Genomic DNA, 17526 nt, shown 5'->3' with positions numbered 1-17526 from the left:
AAAAAATATATTGGTGTAATGTTGGTATATCAATCATTTCTCTAATGTGTCATATTCCAATATATTAACTGTTTTGTCCCAAGTTATTCCAAGTGAAAGTAATGTAATTCACAGTATTATTGTAACATTTCACTGTCTGTCAGAATTTACTCTGTTGTTGCTTGTAGGTAAACTATTAGGAGGTTAGCGCTCAATACCACTTGTTTGCTGAAAAATGTTTGATAGAAGTGATACGCGTCATGTATGTATGTATGTATGTATGTATGTATGTATGTATGTATGTATGTATGTCACTTTTTTTGTTCCACCGTTATCTCAAGAACCACTAATCAAATTTTGATTAAACTTGGTACATAGATGCTCTGGGATAATGCGCAGAGTTGATTAGGTTCTGGTACAAATTCATGAATATTAATTACCTAATTTGCATGATACTTAACTGATTTTAATTCATGGGAATATTCCTAATTTGCATAATAATTGGCTGATTTTTAGTTGTTCCATGACTGTTCCACTGATATCTGAAGAACCACTCATTGGATGTTGTTGAAAGTTGGCACATGGATTCTCTGAATTAATGCACAGATTTGATCAGTTTTGGGTACAAATTCATGAATATTAATTACCTAATTTGCATGATAATTAACTGATTTTAAGTTGTTCCATGACTGTTCCACTGATATTTGAAGAACCACTCATTGGATTTTGATGAAACTTGGCACATGGATGCTCTGAACTAATGTGCAGATTTGATTAGTTTTGGTTAAAAATCAGTTTATATTATTTAATTTGCATAATGATTAACCTATTTTCGGTTTTACTAATCATAATTAATCATAACATTTCAATAAAACTTGGTACATAGATGTCATATGACACTTCACAGACCTGATAGTTTTTAGGGTTATATCAGTACATATTAATTACCTAATTTGCATAATTAATTAATTTTCAGCTTTTGAGATTTCAAGTAGTAATTTCACATTTCAATGAAACCTGGTACATAGTTACTTGAGGACTGTGCAGAGATCTAATTAGTGTTTGGGTAAATATTTGTGCATATTAATCACCTTATTAGCATAATTAGTTAATTTTCAGCTTTTCACCTGATATCTCAAGTACTAATCATCAAAATTTCAATGAGACTTGCGACATAGATCTTCTAAGACTATGCAGAGATCTGATTAGTTTTTGGGTAAATAATTGTGCATATTAATTTCCTAATTTGCATAATTAGTTATTTTTTTGCTGTTCCATGGCTGTTTCACTGATGTCCAAAGAACCACTCATTGGATTTTAATGACACTTTTAAAGAGTACTCATCATCACATTTCAATGAACCTAGGACTATACACCATATTAGTTTTTGGTAAATATTTATGCTTCTTAATCACCTGATTAACATAATTAATTAACACTGGTATCTCAAGTACTGATCATCAGATTTGAATAAAATTTGGTGCATAAATGCTCTAGGAAAATAGACAGCCTGATTAATTTTGAGTTAAAATCTGTTCATATTAATTCTCTAATTAGTATAATAATTAATAATTCGTTGGTTCTAATCACATTTTAATGAAACTTGGTACATAGATATTACATTACGCAGATCTTATTACTTTTACATTCTGCAGACCTTATTAGTTTTACACTTAAAACTGTTCATATTAGGTACCTTATTTGCATAAGCTTTTCCATCAATATTTCAAGTTCAAGTAATTTTTAATTAATTTTTAATGTGTCTCCAATGCACAGGAGTTCTTTCTAAGCTTTCTTTGATTGTAAATGTGTTGTTTGTTTGTTTCCCACAAATGAAATTCATGCAAGTTCACTGAAAGAATCATGGGGTTCGTTTTAGTTGTTACAGTCATGATGATGGGCAACAAGAGATTGTGATAGAAACCTAGATTATGAACGCTTTCAATCATTTAGGTGATTTCTTTAGTACCCAGGTAACTTTATATGGATAATTTTTTTCAGTTTCTGTTAGTACTATGTTCTGTTTTATGAATAAAATATGCACTGACCAAGTACATGTACATGGTAGTGCCAATTTCATATGCACTCTGAGTTTGGTTATTTGAAATGCATGTTCATATATCCTCAACATAAATACTTTTATTGATGTGGATGTCGTAGTATTGTAACAAGAAAAGTAGAATGTTGCCATATGAAATCCCCTATAAAAATGATGCTTGAAGCCTGGGTTTATGGATTAATTATACAGTTGTATTTTGTAGATTACATGAACAATGAGAAACATTACATTTGTTCAAACAACCTAAACACTATGGTGCAATCCTAGAGAAGAGCGCCGCTTTAATCAAACAAAAATTCTTAATCTACAGAATTCACATAATTATCGCCATCTTATTCATCAATTGGGGACCAGGATATACTGAAGCGTCCTGTGTAGAATAATGCATTACTCTCTCTGATGTGTTGCTGGTATGCTTAAGTCAGATGATATGTTAAAGCCCCATTATCTGTAATAAACGTTGTTTTACTTTGTGTACAGAGTTACATATATTGTGATAACTAACTAACAACAGAGACTTACTGAGATGCATGTATACAAGCTTTTATTAACGAAATTACGCAATCATTTATCTGTTGGGTTGTTGGGATGAGCCATTTTAAGATGGCGGATGTTCATTTTAAGATAGCCGACATTCATTCGACAAAAAGCGAGGGCACCTGTCCGTCTCAGATTCTGTGAAAACACTTAAACTAAAAGCGAGAAATGCCAACAAAATTGTTAAAGAGTCAGCCGAGGCCATCCGATAACGCGGTGATCGCTACTGAAAGAAAAGACGCCTTTGACTGTGTTTGCAACCACGTGACTTTATCATCCCCGGAAAATAATAAAATGGTGCATACGTTAAAAATTGATATGGATCGCTAAACTTACATTGCTTGATGCACCTTTTCCATTGGAAACAATTATCTCCCAGGGTTGAATTTCTTTAGTTTATACTTAGTTATACATTCTCAGCCAATCATATCCACTTTTAAAACAAAGTTCATTACAGATAATGGGGCTTTACCGTAATGCACAATGCTGCTGCTAGTATTTTAAACTAGTTTCGCTTAATTAAAGGGTAATGGGTATATACGATCGTGTGTCCAATGCGACAATAGTAATATATTATGCGCGTTACGAACGTCAAGTTACACATTTCCAAAAAGACTACGCCCCTATTTTAGAAATTGCGTCCAAATTATTATTTTGAGTTACGGGCCACACGAAATCTAGCTGTTGACAAATAAAGTGGGACCAAACACGCTTTCTTTCTTAAACTTCGAGTCATTAACTCGAAAACTTGCTTTGACGAACTTAGAATTATAACAGAAGTCACCATGATGTCAGAATCTGGGCGTGGTCACACTTAGCTCATAACTCGAAGTTTGAAACTGAGAACCCAAGCTGCATTCACACTAACAATGTGAAATACGAACGATGATTGATTGTATCGCATGTCGAACACATTTCCGAAACGTATTGTCACATATATACTTGTAGCGTTTTTAGAGCCCTTGACTTGCACATCTGAGTAAATGTTCATACATTGTTAACGCATCTGTCCAATTAACAGCTTTTGTCATTTCACAGCATTCTGAAGCATAGTGAAAATAATTCTGGTATTCATTGTCGTCATCTATTTCAATTATCTGATTCTGAGCGTAATCCAGTTCATTCTCTGGTACTGTCAACATCAGATTATCTACCCCACCATGATACTCGGGCAAAAAGTACAATGAATCAGGTCTGCCACTAACTGTGTCGTGTCTCGATTGTCTAATGTAATGTGTATTCCAATGCTCCTTAACCCTGTCCAAATCATCTTGAATCAACGATGCAAAACAGAACCACAAACACTCGGTATTCAATATATCTCCGATGTCTAGCAGACCCTGGGCTTCCAGATCTTTGAATATATTTATCCACCAAGTGGAGCGGTTACACCGAAAAAAAAGACCACCATCCTTCGATCCGCTGGTTGCGTTTTGATGGAACATACCTATGGCCATCATTATCATCTCTGAAAAAACACTGTATAGCGGCCATTGTCCCATTTTCAGTTCCCAAATCAGTATTTAATATATAATATGATGCTATATTGTCTGGAAAATTATTACAACGGGTGACATAAAGCCACATGATTTTCCTACTGTAGCCGTCGATGCAGCCATGAATGGGGAATCCATATGGTTTCAATTTATCATACCCATCCACATGCCATACATAATTTGGACCCGGGCACAGGTACACTCGTCGTTTCAGTCGATGCGCTCTTCTTAACTCACTGCCTTCGGGATCTAACTCTCTCAGCAACTCTTGTACGACTATTCGTGGTACTCTTATGCCATCTAATTGTAGGGTGTGCCATACTGTTCGATATCCAGCAATGCAGTCGAGGCCATCTAGTAGCCGTTTTATGTATTCCCTAGTACCTTGGACATCATAATCCGGCGATCTTCGTTTTAGTCCATAATCTGAAAGTCTCCTTATCAAAGTTCTGCGACTCATATGTATATCATAATACTTGGACATGAACTGCAAAATCTCGTCATATTTATATCCTCTAAAAAAGAAGTACCTAATTAAACTTTCCTCATCTTGGTCAAGGTAAGCATCTTTGTCTTCGTCTGATTCAAACTGTACACGTGGTTGCGCGTTTGCCATGATCCCATGAAACTGATCTCAAGTAAATACCACTATATACTGCTATAGTAAGCCGATAAAGAAAATGGCGATACACTGGATGTTCAAGGATTCTGGGGGAAATACTCAACTTCTGTCGTGTAAAGTGTTGAAATGTGGAAAGTCGCATGTCATGACATGAAGTTTTACCATCAAAAAAAGAGCTATGCCATGATGGTCTTAAAGTTCAGTTCACTAAAAATATAATTGTGTCCTGCAATCTTAAACTTCCGTCTACTGAAAATTATAACTGTGTCCTGAAATATTAAGTTTTGTCCTGCAATCTTAAAGTTTACTCTGCTGAAAATTATAATTGTGTCCTGAAATATTAAGTTTTGTCCTGCAATCTTAAAGTTTACTCTGCTGAAAATTATAATTGTGTCCTGAAATATTAAGTTTTGTCCTGCAATCTTAAAGTTTACTCTGTTGAAAATTATAACTGTGTCCTGAAATATTAAGTTTTGTCCTGCAATCTTAAAGTTTACTCTGCTGAAAATTATAACTGTGTCCTGAAATATTAAGTTTTGTCCTGCAATCTTAAAGTTTACTCTGCTGAAAATTATAATTGTGTCCTGAAATATTAAGTTTTGTCCTGCAATTTTAAAGTTTACTCTGCTGAAAATTATAATTGTGTCCTGAAATATTAAGTTTTGTCCTGCAATCTTAAAGTTTACTCTGCTGAAAATTATAATTGTGTCCTGAAATATTAAGTTTTGTCCTGCAATCTTAAAGTTTACTCTGCTGAAAATTACAATTGTGTCCTGAAATATTAAGTTTTGTCCTGCAATCTTAAAGTTTACTCTGCTGAAAATTATAATTGTGTCCTGAAATATTAAGTTTTGTCCTGCCATCCTAAAGTTTACTCTGCTGAAAATTATAACTGTGTCCTGAAATATTAAGTTTTGTCCTGCCATCCTAAAGTTTACTCTGCTGAAAATTAGAACTGTGTCCCGAAATATTAAGTTTTGTCCTGCCATCTTAAAGTTTACTCTGCTGAAAATTATAATTGTGTCCTGAAATATTAAGTTTTGTCCTGCAATCTTAAAGTTTACTCTGCTGAAAATTAGAACTGTGTCCTGAAATATTAAGTTTTGTCCTGCCATCTTAAAGTTTACTCTGCTGAAAATTATAATTGTGTCCTGAAATATTAAGTTTTGTCCTGCAATCTTAAAGTTTACTCTGCTGAAAATTATAATTGTGTCCTGAAATATTAAGTTTTGTCCTGCCATCCTAAAGTTTACTCTGCTGAAAATTATAATTGTGTCCTGAAATATTAAGTTTTGTCCTGCAATCTTAAAGTTTTACTCTGCTGAAAATATAATTGTGTCCTGAAATATTAAGTTTTGTCCTGCCATCCTAAAGTTTACTCTGCTGAAAATTATAATTGTGTCCTGAAATATTAAATTTTGTCCTGCAATCTTAAAGTTTACTCTGCTGAAAATTATAATTGTGTCCTGAAATATTAAGTTTTGTCCTGCAATCTTAAAGTTTACTCTGCTGAAAATTATAATTGTGTCCTGAAATATTAAGTTTTGTCCTGCAATCTTAAAGTTTACTCTGCTGAAAATTATAATTGTGTCCTGAAATATTAAGTTTTGTCCTGCAATCTTAAAGTTTACTCTGCTGAAAATTATAACTGTGTCCTGAAATATTAAGTTTTGTCCTGCAATCTTAAAGTTTACTCTGCTGAAAATTATAACTGTGTCCTGAAATATTAAGTTTTGTCCTGCAATCTTAAAGTTTTACTCTGCTGAAAATTATAATTGTGTCCTGAAATATTAAGTTTTGTCCTGCAATCTTAAAGTTTACTCTGCTGAAAATTATAATTGTGTCCTGAAATATTAAGTTTTGTCCTGCAATCTTAAAGTTTACTCTGCTGAAAATTATAATTGTGTCCTGAAATATTAAGTTTTGTCCTGCAATCTTAAAGTTTACTCTGCTGAAAATTATAACTGTGTCCTGAAATATTAAGTTTTGTCCTGCAATCTTAAAGTTTACTCTACTGAAAATTATAACTGTGTCCTGAAATATTAAGTTTTGTCCTGCAATCTTAAAGTTTTACTCTGCTGAAAATTATAATTGTGTCCTGAAATATTAAGTTTTGTCCTGCAATCTTAAAGTTTACTCTGCTGAAAATATAATTGTGTCCTGAAACAATAAGTTTTGTCCATCTAATTAAAAATGTTGTACTGCAATATTAAAGTATTGAATACAGAAATTGTAGTTTCGTCCTACAATAATAAGTTTTGTCCCATGAATTTAAAGTTTTAAAGTTCTAAAAGATTTGGTGAGTACAGTAGATGGTGTTTCCGAAACAGTAAACAGCATTCTAGCGGAACAGAAAGCTATCACGGCACGTGTTGTGTCAGTAGAAAAAAGGGTAGACGAGTTAGAAAATGGGACGACTTTTATTGACAAAGAAGTAACTAATGTAAAGTCCAGGCTTGCCGAGCTAGAAAAACATGTAGGTCAACTGCATAGAGAATTATCAGTGGCAAACGAGAAAATTACATCAAATGGTAATGCCCAACTCAACCTGGAGCGTTACTCTCGTAATTATAACTTGCGGTTTGGTGGTATACCGGAACAAAGCGGCGAAGATTGTGAGAATGTTATTAGATCACTTATTAAAGACAAATTTAGTATTCCTGACATTGTGATAGACAATGCCCATCGCACACCTGTTGTGTCAAAGAGCAGAGATTCTTCTCGTACTTCTCCTAGACATATCATCGTCAAGTTTCCACTACGATTGCAGCGCCGGAAAATTTTATCTATGCGCCGAGAAGTGTTAAAAAACACCAGTATATTTGTGCAAGTGGATCTTTGTCCAGCAGACTATAACATTAAACGAAGTTACCGTGACGTAATGAATAGAGCTTATAAGGATGGTAAACGTGTCCGTTTTCATAACGGCAAGTTGTACATAAATGACAAAGAATATGTCAAACCAGGCACATAATATACACTGTTTTTTAGATGTTTATTCTAAAACAATTTGCTTCTTTATGCAACATTTATTTATTTACTTAACTTGACCGGTTGGTTATGTTTTGGTTAAAATTTTTACCACTCAATTAATACCTCCGTTTACCGAATACCAACCATATTCAACAACTAAGAGCGGTGCTCACCTGCATGTTGGTTATGTGCTAAATTAAATTCTAACCAAGCCAAAATGTTATTTCATTCGGTTTAGAACATATTTTCAGTTAGATTTTACGGTAAAATTCACCTTATTCTGCTTTCCTTTCAAACAATTAAGAAACAAAATCAAAAGCAATTTGTAATTCGAATTCAGAACTGAAGGTAACGAATTAAATGATGGATGTAATGAATTAATCATTGCAACTATTATAAATGGGTTTAGATTCTTGTTACATAATGTCCTCTTATCCAACATGATTTGAATTTGAATGTCACATGTTACATTATGTAACAATAGCAAACAGCCAACGTGATTAGAATTCCGTATACGAAGTCCGTATTTGGTTGATTGTCAATTGCGTGATTGATCGATCGATTGACTGACTGATTGTCCGTTAATTGATTGACAGTGTGGTTTAATTATTCAGTTATTAATTTATTTAGCCATTTCAAACTGAATATTTAATAAGTAAGTGGCATATGTTTAATTAAATGTAATATTGTATAATTTGCTGGGTAGATAGTTACCTCAAAAACAGCACCTTGATGGCTTTATTTATCTTTAGTTTTTGTTTGTTTGTTTTTCTTGTTTATTGTGCTCTGTGTGTGTCCAATGGCGTTGTAGCAACTTGGCACAATTTTTACTTGTACTTTAATTTTTTGTTTGTTGGTTTTTCAGAGCTATCTTCCCTCCAGTCTTACAATGCAGCATACCGTTACCCATATATAGTTTTCTACATAAAGGATAAATATCTACCAACATAAATATAATTTCCCTGAATGTCCGGGGACTTGCTGACGCCAAAAAGAGAGAGAAGGTTTTCCAATGGCTAAACGATGGTAAATATAATGTCATTATGCTTCAAGAGTGTCATTCTACCCCAAAAGATGAACTTAGCTGGCAAAACCTCTTACCAGGCCACTATATATTTTCTCATGGAAGCTCTGCTAGCAAGGGGACATTAACTATCATTAGTGTCTCGGACTATCAAATTAACCATGTAAAAATTGACAAGGACGGAAGATTAGTCATAGTCTCAATCAATATAGCAAACACATCTTATCTTTTTATCAATACGTATGCCCCAACCTCTAAAGCCGAACACCACATATTTCTCCATGAACTTTCTACTTTTCTAGAAGATTTTCAATCAAACCTGGAACTGGAAATTATTTGGGGAGGGGACCATAACCTAACTCTATATAATAAACTTGATAGGTCAGGGGGTAATCCAGTGGTCTGGGAAAGTTCTATAAAAGCCATGGAAAATATCATGACACAATTTGATTTAACAGATATCTGGAGAATTAGAAACCCAACTAGGAGACGTTATACGTGGAGACGATTACGTCCGACATTAATTCAGAGTCGTCTTGACTATTTTCTTGTCAGTAATTCGTTGCAAACGTCGGTATCAAAATGTGATATTGTGCCCAATGCATTATCTGATCACTCTGCTGTTACTATTTATATCGGAGACCAAGGGGGGAGATTGGGGAATTCATATTGGAAATTGAACAACAGCTATCTAATAAATAATGAATATATTGAATTGATTAAAAATAATTTACAAAACTGGGAGAAGGAATATAATAACCCAAACAATCCCCAAGGCCTATGGGAGTTTATGAAATTTAAAATAAAAATTAATTCTATTTTATTTGGGAAACGCATGGCAAGAAAACGACGAGAGTCGAGGAATTTACTTGAAGCCAAGCTGGAATCTCTTGATATAGAACTTAGTCTGAATGACTGTGAGAATTTAAAAGTTGAAATTGCAAACGTTCGTAGAGATTTAGATTTGGAGTACGAATATTTGGCTAGGGGGGCCCTCATACGCGCACGTGTAGATTGGTATGAACTAGGGGAAAAGAACACAAAATATTTTTTAAGTTTGGAAAAGCACAATGCAAAAAAGTCCCAGATTACCCAACTATTTGATACGTCAGGAAATTTAACAACAGACCACCATGCTATTCAAACCCAGATTCGTAATTTCTTTTCCAGTCTTTACACTACACAAAGCCACCCCAGAGACTACGAAATGACTCATCTTCTTTCCCAGCTCAATGACATTCCCAGACTCAGGAACAATGACAAGGAATTTTGTGAGGGGCCTCTTACGTTGCAGGAGGCATTCAATGCCCTTAAAAGTATGAATAAAAATAAAACCCCTGGAAATGATGGCCTAACGGTCGAGTTCTATTTGACATTTTGGCAGTGGGTTGGTTCTTATGTAATTAACTCTCTAAATTCGGCCACAGAACTTGGTTACATGTCCAGTAGTCAACGTCAAGGAGTTATTACCCTCATTGAGAAAAAGGACAAAGATAAGAGGTATCTGTCTAACTGGAGACCAATTACCCTGCTTAACACTGACTACAAAACTGCTGCTAGAATCCTTGCCAAAAGATTAGAAAAAGTATTAGACAAGTTAATTGGGGAATCACAAACCGCATTTATTAAAAATAGATCAATTGGGGAATGTGTTCGTGTAATTGAGGGTGTGATGAACTACACGAAAGATAATAACGACACTGGCATACTTCTTGCTGTCGATTTTCAAAAGGCCTTTGACAGCCTAGAGTGGAATTATATGTTCCAATGTCTAGAAATATTTAATTTTGGTCCTTCCGTCCTACGTTGGGTGCAATGCTTTTATACTGACCCGGTGAGCTGTGTAATGAACAGGGGTGAATCAACTGGATTTTTCGGCCTTTCTAGGGGGGTTAGACAAGGAGACCCCCTATCCCCAATACTGTTTATTTTGTCTCTGGAGCTTTTGTTACTTAATCAGAAACACAGCGACGGGATTAAAGGGATATCTATTGGTGGACAACAAATTAAAAGCTCAGCCTATGCCGACGATCTTACCTGCTTTGTCGCAGATGTAAAATCGGGCGAAAATCTTCTCTCTCTTTTTAACAAATTTGCACTGGTTTCAGGGTTAAAGGTCAATTATGACAAAACTGAAGCAATTTGGTTGGGCAGATGGCGCTTCCGTCAAGACAGACCGTTCGGGGTGAAATGGCCTATGTCTCCTATCAAAATTGTGGGTGTCTTCTTTTCCTATGATGCTAGAGCAGCATATGAAATGAACATAAATATACCAATAAAGTGCTTAAATAGTGTGTTGCAATGCTGGTCTAGACGTAGTTTGACAATTATTGGCAAAATTCAGATTATTAAAACTTTTGTTATTCCAAAATTACTATTTATTTTCAACCATATTCCAATTCTACAACGGGATATTAAACTCATAAATACTAAAATATATACATTCATATGGCAAGGACACGATAGAGTAGCACGCAGCACACTGATAGGAGACATAGGCCAAGGAGGTTTGGGTATGATTGATATACATACAATGCAAAAAGCCATTAATGTTGGGTGGGTAAGACGATACCTATCTCCTAAATTTCACCCTTGGAAATTATTTTTTACCAATTACCTGGAATATGTGGGAGGAGATTTCATTTTTAAATGTAATTTTTCTGTTGACTTACTCAATGTTAAACTCCCATTATTCTATTACACTTTACTAAAACAGTGGAGTGAAGTTCGGCCTAATAAAAACATCTCGCATGAATATGAAATCATATGGAATAACAAAAATATCCTCATTCAAAATAAAAGTATCTTTTACAGAGCGTTTTTTAATGCAGGAATAATTTATATTGCAGATATATTTGACACAAATGGTAAAATTAAAAATTGGGCTAATTTCCAGGCACTAGGGCTCAATTATGTTCAGCTACTTCAGTGGTATGGCATTATCTCTGCACTGCCATTAGACTGGAGGAATAGTCGTGCAATTTGTGTACGTCCAGAGCCTCCTATTAGTCTAGTCACCGGTGATCAAATAATTATACTTGAAAATACCACCCAAAAGCAATTACGTAAGCTGTTCACCTCCCATGTTTTTACAACACCCAAAAGTCAACTCTTTCTTAATACTTTGTGTAATCTGGATAACAAGGATTGGGAATTTTATTATTCCATGCCTTTTTTGGTAACTCTATGCAGCAAACTACGGGAGTTTCAGTGGAAATTAAACCACAATATCCTGTACACAAATGAAATGTTATTCCATATGAATTCACCATTAGTATCGTCAGATTTATGCTCATTTTGTCATGGTACCACCGAGAACCTAGTGCATCTTTTTGTCGAATGCGAGTCTATTAAAGTCGTCTGGACATCAATTTTTAATCTATGGGGAACAAAACTAGGATGCCCAAGAACATTGTCAGCAAAACAGATTATATTAGGAGACAAGGACTTCTCCCCTCTACTAAACCATATAATTATAATTGTTAAAAGAAATATCTATACGTGTAAATTAAAAAAGGAACTACCATGCCTTAATCTCATAAAATCTGACATACGTTACACGCAGAAGATAGAGTTAGAAATTTCAAATAGAAGACATACAATGTCCATTTTCCTGGACAAGTGGGGAGACTTCAATTGTTAATGGGTATTCAGTGTCTATTTTGTATGGGTTATACTAGCTGTGACATTTGTTGTATGTTGACATTGTGCTGTAAAGAATTTCTATTGTATGGAATAAAAGATAGTTAAACCTAAAAAAAAAAAAAAAAAAAAAAAAAAAAAAAAAAAAGTTTTGCCCACCAAGAAAGACATTGCCGTGGCACCTGTGGGCCACCGTATTTCTGTAACCTCATTTCGATCGTCAAACCATTTTGCATTTTTTCTTTCAAGCCCACCTGCTTTTCCCTTGGTACCATTTATGCTTACTGCCTGGAAAGCAGTGTCAAATATCCACAGTTTGTCTGAAAAGTGGTAGGCAATTTGTCTGATAAGGGGTAGGGGTTTCAAACAACCAGCTACACACTCATGTCAGTATTTTTGGCAAGTATTTAGCCATGGGGGGGGGGGGGTATCAGTTTAAAGATGGACCATGGAACTATGGGGTTTATAGTTCCATGGATGGACAAACTTACAAGGCTTCTGTCACGCGCGATGAAATGTCTTTAAATACTTTAAATACTTTTTTTTATATATTTACATGCTTTTTAGTGTGTGTTTATTTGTTTGGTCGAGAAATAGGGATTTGTTTTACGACTCATCTTCACCAGCCAAGATTTTTTTTTTATTTTCGGCCGTCGTGACGACCATTGATGTTTCAGCGAAACCGTGTGAATCGGCACACTGGTCCCACTGCCACTCCGTTCGTGCTACGAAAACTAAAAAAAAATAAGCTTATCACTTTGAAAACTTTGAAAGCGATCCTGTGGTGGCAGAGATATATTCGTAGAAATAAAACTGTGCGTGAGAGGTTGTACTTGGCTGTAACAGTAGCCCTAGACGGGAAAATGTAACAAAGCGGTGCAATTGGTCACCAATTTAATAATGCATACAGCCTCGTTTTGAATTACGCGGGAAGATGTAGGTAAGGCTACTCATGCATGGCAGCCATACATCATCGTCGTCTTGGCGACTAAGTATACTGAGAGGCGTGCACACTACGTACTAGTAGTCGGAAATCGCGTGCAAGCGTGGAATGCATTAGTGTATTAAAAGTAGATTAGTTTCACCTGCAACTTTTAACTGAACATTCCACTTCAGAGAATTGTCATAAGAATTGACACAAGTAGATTGCTATTATATGGGCTAAAGATGAACACTGTCCCAAAGCTCGGCGCATTGGTATGGGTTCCATGCGACGCGTATAATATACATAGTTTGTGTACACAAAATTTATGCGACATCTGCGGTGTTTTAATGCGGGAGGGTCGTCACCTGCGCACGCACGGGAATTGAGTCCCAAGCGACCATAACAACAAACGCTAAGAACGCAAACGCTCACGCTATCATCTGACGCATGCGCAGGTGACCAAGTCTCTTCGCGTTAACGGAAGTAGAGAAACAATAATGACATGTGTTGATTTTGAAAGTAAAATTATATAACGAACAACAATTTATGCACAAATTAAAATTGATCAACAGTTTCCGTAACTTGATCATCAAGTTTAACAACATTATATTCCTCTCGTCCGCCTTAAAAATAACGAAACAGAAACCGTTTAAATAATCTTCACTATAAACTCCAAGTTTTACATATAGAGTGTTAATACCTACATAAGACAACTCCACAAATGGGAAACAATTTTTAGCGAGTTTCAATGAAATATGCGTCTGTAATATGTTGCAGGAAAATGTTGAATATTCATGAAATATTACGACGCATTTGTGTGTCCTCATTTTGCTTATGGTAAGGGACATTATTAATTGTATGACAAATACTTTTGTGTGTTACAGTACTGTATTTTAAGAAAATCGTCGTTATTTTTAGAACAATTCCATGGAATACAATGTTAAAGAATATGGTAAAATATCTCCGCTATAAGAACCAGTGGTATTCACTAATCTTCTCGATAAACGTGAATAGGCAGGGGACACTCAATTTTACAAAATTCAATATCTTTTTATTGAACGGGAGTACAATTTTGATTTCAATATCAAGAAATTCTTGGCAATTTTTGTCTTCGTCTGCTTTGCAAAACTTTGCATGTTGTATAAACGCCATGCTGTACGTATGTATGAATTACGTATCGGTATGATGTGTGCATTTCCCATTCGTAGTCGTCGATATGTCATAAGGACAGCTTTTAGGATGATAACTAATAAAACGCTGGGTGGTAAAAAATTATCGGCTAACTATTGTTTTGGCGGCATAATCTGTAAAACACTATAAAATTCTAATAGTAACATGTCATTCTGCGGCTCATTTGGCTACACAAATTTAGCAACATAGATTTGACTACATAAATTAAGCAACATGAAGTTAGCTACATGAATTAAGCAACATGAATTAAGCAACAATAATTTAGTAACACAAATTTAGCAAAATGAATTTCGTAACATGAATTTGGCTATATTAATTTAGCTACATGAGTTTGCCAATATGAATTTGGCAACGTAACTTTTAGCTACATTAATTTAGCTACTAGTACATGAATTTGGCAACGTAATTTTTGGCTACATTAATTTAGCTACTAGTACATGAATTTAGCAACATGAATTTGACAACATGAATATGGCTACGTAATTTTTGGCTACATGAATTTAGCTACATGAATTTGGCAACATGAATTTGGCAACGTAACTTTTAGCTACATTCATTTAGCTACTAGTACATGAATTTAGCAACATGAATTTGGCAACATAAATTTGGCAACGTAACATTTGGTACATTAATTTAGCTACAAGTACATGAATTTAGCAACATGAATTTAGCAACATAAATTTGGCAACGTAACATTTGGCTATATTAATTTAGCTACTAGTACATGAATTTAGCAACATGAATTTGGCAACATGAATATGGCAACGTAACTTTTGGCTACATGAATTTGGCAACATGAATTTGGCAACGTAAATTTCAGCTACATTAATTTAGCTACTAGTACATGAATTTAGCAACATGAATTTGACAACATGAATATGGCTACGTATTTTTTGGCTACATGAATTTAGCTACATGAATTTGGCAACATGAATTTGGCAACGTAACTTTTAGCTACATTCATTTAGCTACTAGTACATGAATTTAGCAACATGAATTTGGCAACATAAATTTGGCAACGTAACATTTGGTACATTAATTTAGCTACAAGTACATGAATTTAGCAACATGAATTTAGCAACATAAATTTGGCAACGTAACATTTGGCTATATTAATTTAGCTACTAGTACATGAATTTAGCAACATGAATTTGGCAACATGAATATGGTAACGTAACTTTTGGCTACATGAATTTGGCAACGTAATTTTTGGCTACATTAATTTAGCTACTAGTACATGAATTTAGCAACATGAATTTGACAACATGAATATGGCTACGTAATTTTTGGCTACATGAATTTAGCTACATGAATTTGGCAACATGAATTTGGCAACGTAACTTTTAGCTACATTAATTTAGCTTCTAGTACATGAATTTGTCAACATGAATTTGGCAACATGAATATGACAACGTAACTTTTGGCTACATGAATTTGGCAACGTAACTTTTAGCTACATTAATTGAGCTACTAGTCCATGAATTTAGCAACATGAATTTGGCAACATGAATTTGGCAACGTAACTTTTAGCTACATTAATTTAGATACTAGTACATGAATTTAGCAACATGAATTTGGCAACATAAATTTGGCAACGTAACATTTGGTACATTAATTTAGCTACAAGTACATGAATTTAGCAACATGAATTTAGCAACATAAATTTGGCAACGTAACATTTGGCTATATTAATTTAGCTACTAGTACATGAATTTAGCAACATGAATTTGGCAACATGAATATGGCAACGTAACTTTTGGCTACATGAATTTGGCAACGTAATTTTTGGCTACATTAATTTAGCTACTAGTACATGAATTTAGCAACATGAATTTGACAACATGAATATGGCTACGTAATTTTTGGCTACATGAATTTAGCTACATGAATTTGGCAACATGAATTTGGCAACGTAACTTTTAGCTACATTAATTTAGCTTCTAGTACATGAATTTGTCAACATGAATTTGGCAACATGAATATGACAACGTAACTTTTGGCTACATGAATTTGGCAACGTAACTTTTAGCTACATTAATTGAGCTACTAGTCCATGAATTTAGCAACATGAATTTGGCAACATGAATTTGGCAACGTAACTTTTAGCTACATTAATTTAGATACTAGTACATGAATTTAGCAACGTAACTTTTGGCTACGTTAATTTAGCTACTACAGTACATGAATTTAGCTACATGAATTTGGCAACATGAATTTGGCAACGTAACTTTTAGCTACTAGTACATGAATTTGGTAACATGAATATGGCAACGTAACTTTTGGCTACATGAATCTGGCAACATGAATTTGGCAACGTAACTTTTAGCTACATTAATTTAGCTTCTAGTACATGAATTTGTCAACATGAATTTGGCAACATGAATATGGCAACGTAACTTTTGGCTACATGAATTTGGCAACGTAACTTTTAGCTACATTAATTTAGCTACTAGTACATGAATTTGGCAACATGAATTTGGCAACATGAATATGGCAACATGAATATGGCAACGTAACTTTTGGCTACATGAATTTAGCAACATAAATTTGGCAACATGAATTTGGCAACGTAACGTTCAGCTACATTAATTTAGCTACTAGTACATGAATTTGGCAACGTAATTTTTGGCTACATTAATTTAGCTACTAGTACATGAATTTAGCAACATGAATTTGACAACATGAATATGGCTACGTAATTTTTGGCTACATGAATTTAGCTACATGAATTTGGCAACATGAATTTGGCAACGTAACTTTTAGCTACATTAATTTAGCTTCTAGTACATGAATTTGTCAACATGAATTTGGCAACATGAATATGACAACGTAACTTTTGGCTACATGAATTTGGCAACGTAACTTTTAGCTACATTAATTGAGCTACTAGTCCATGAATTTAGCAACATGAATTTGGCAACATGAATTTGGCAACGTAACTTTTAGCTACATTAATTTAGATACTAGTACACGAATTTAGCAACGTAACTTTTGGCTACGTTAATTTAGCTACTACAGTACATGAATTTAGCTACATGAATTTGGCAACATGAATTTGGCAACGTAACTTTTAGCTAC

The 17526-nt window shown here is 34.4% G+C and overlaps 1 protein-coding gene across 1 annotated transcript in view; it reads right to left on the bottom strand.

Annotated features, from left to right (window-relative positions):
* LOC100368290 (uncharacterized) overlaps positions 1–17526 on the bottom strand; it is a 68918-nt gene that overhangs the window by 47529 nt on the left and 3863 nt on the right. The gene's annotated exons all lie outside the window — the stretch shown is intronic.

The sequence above is a fragment of the Saccoglossus kowalevskii genome, chromosome 19 (genome assembly GCF_978046115.1).
Source record: "Saccoglossus kowalevskii chromosome 19, keSacKowa6.1, whole genome shotgun sequence".
NCBI lineage: Eukaryota > Metazoa > Hemichordata > Enteropneusta > Harrimaniidae > Saccoglossus > Saccoglossus kowalevskii.
The sequence above is the reverse complement of the archived record's forward strand: the minus strand, read 5'-3'. Positions and strand labels throughout refer to the sequence as shown.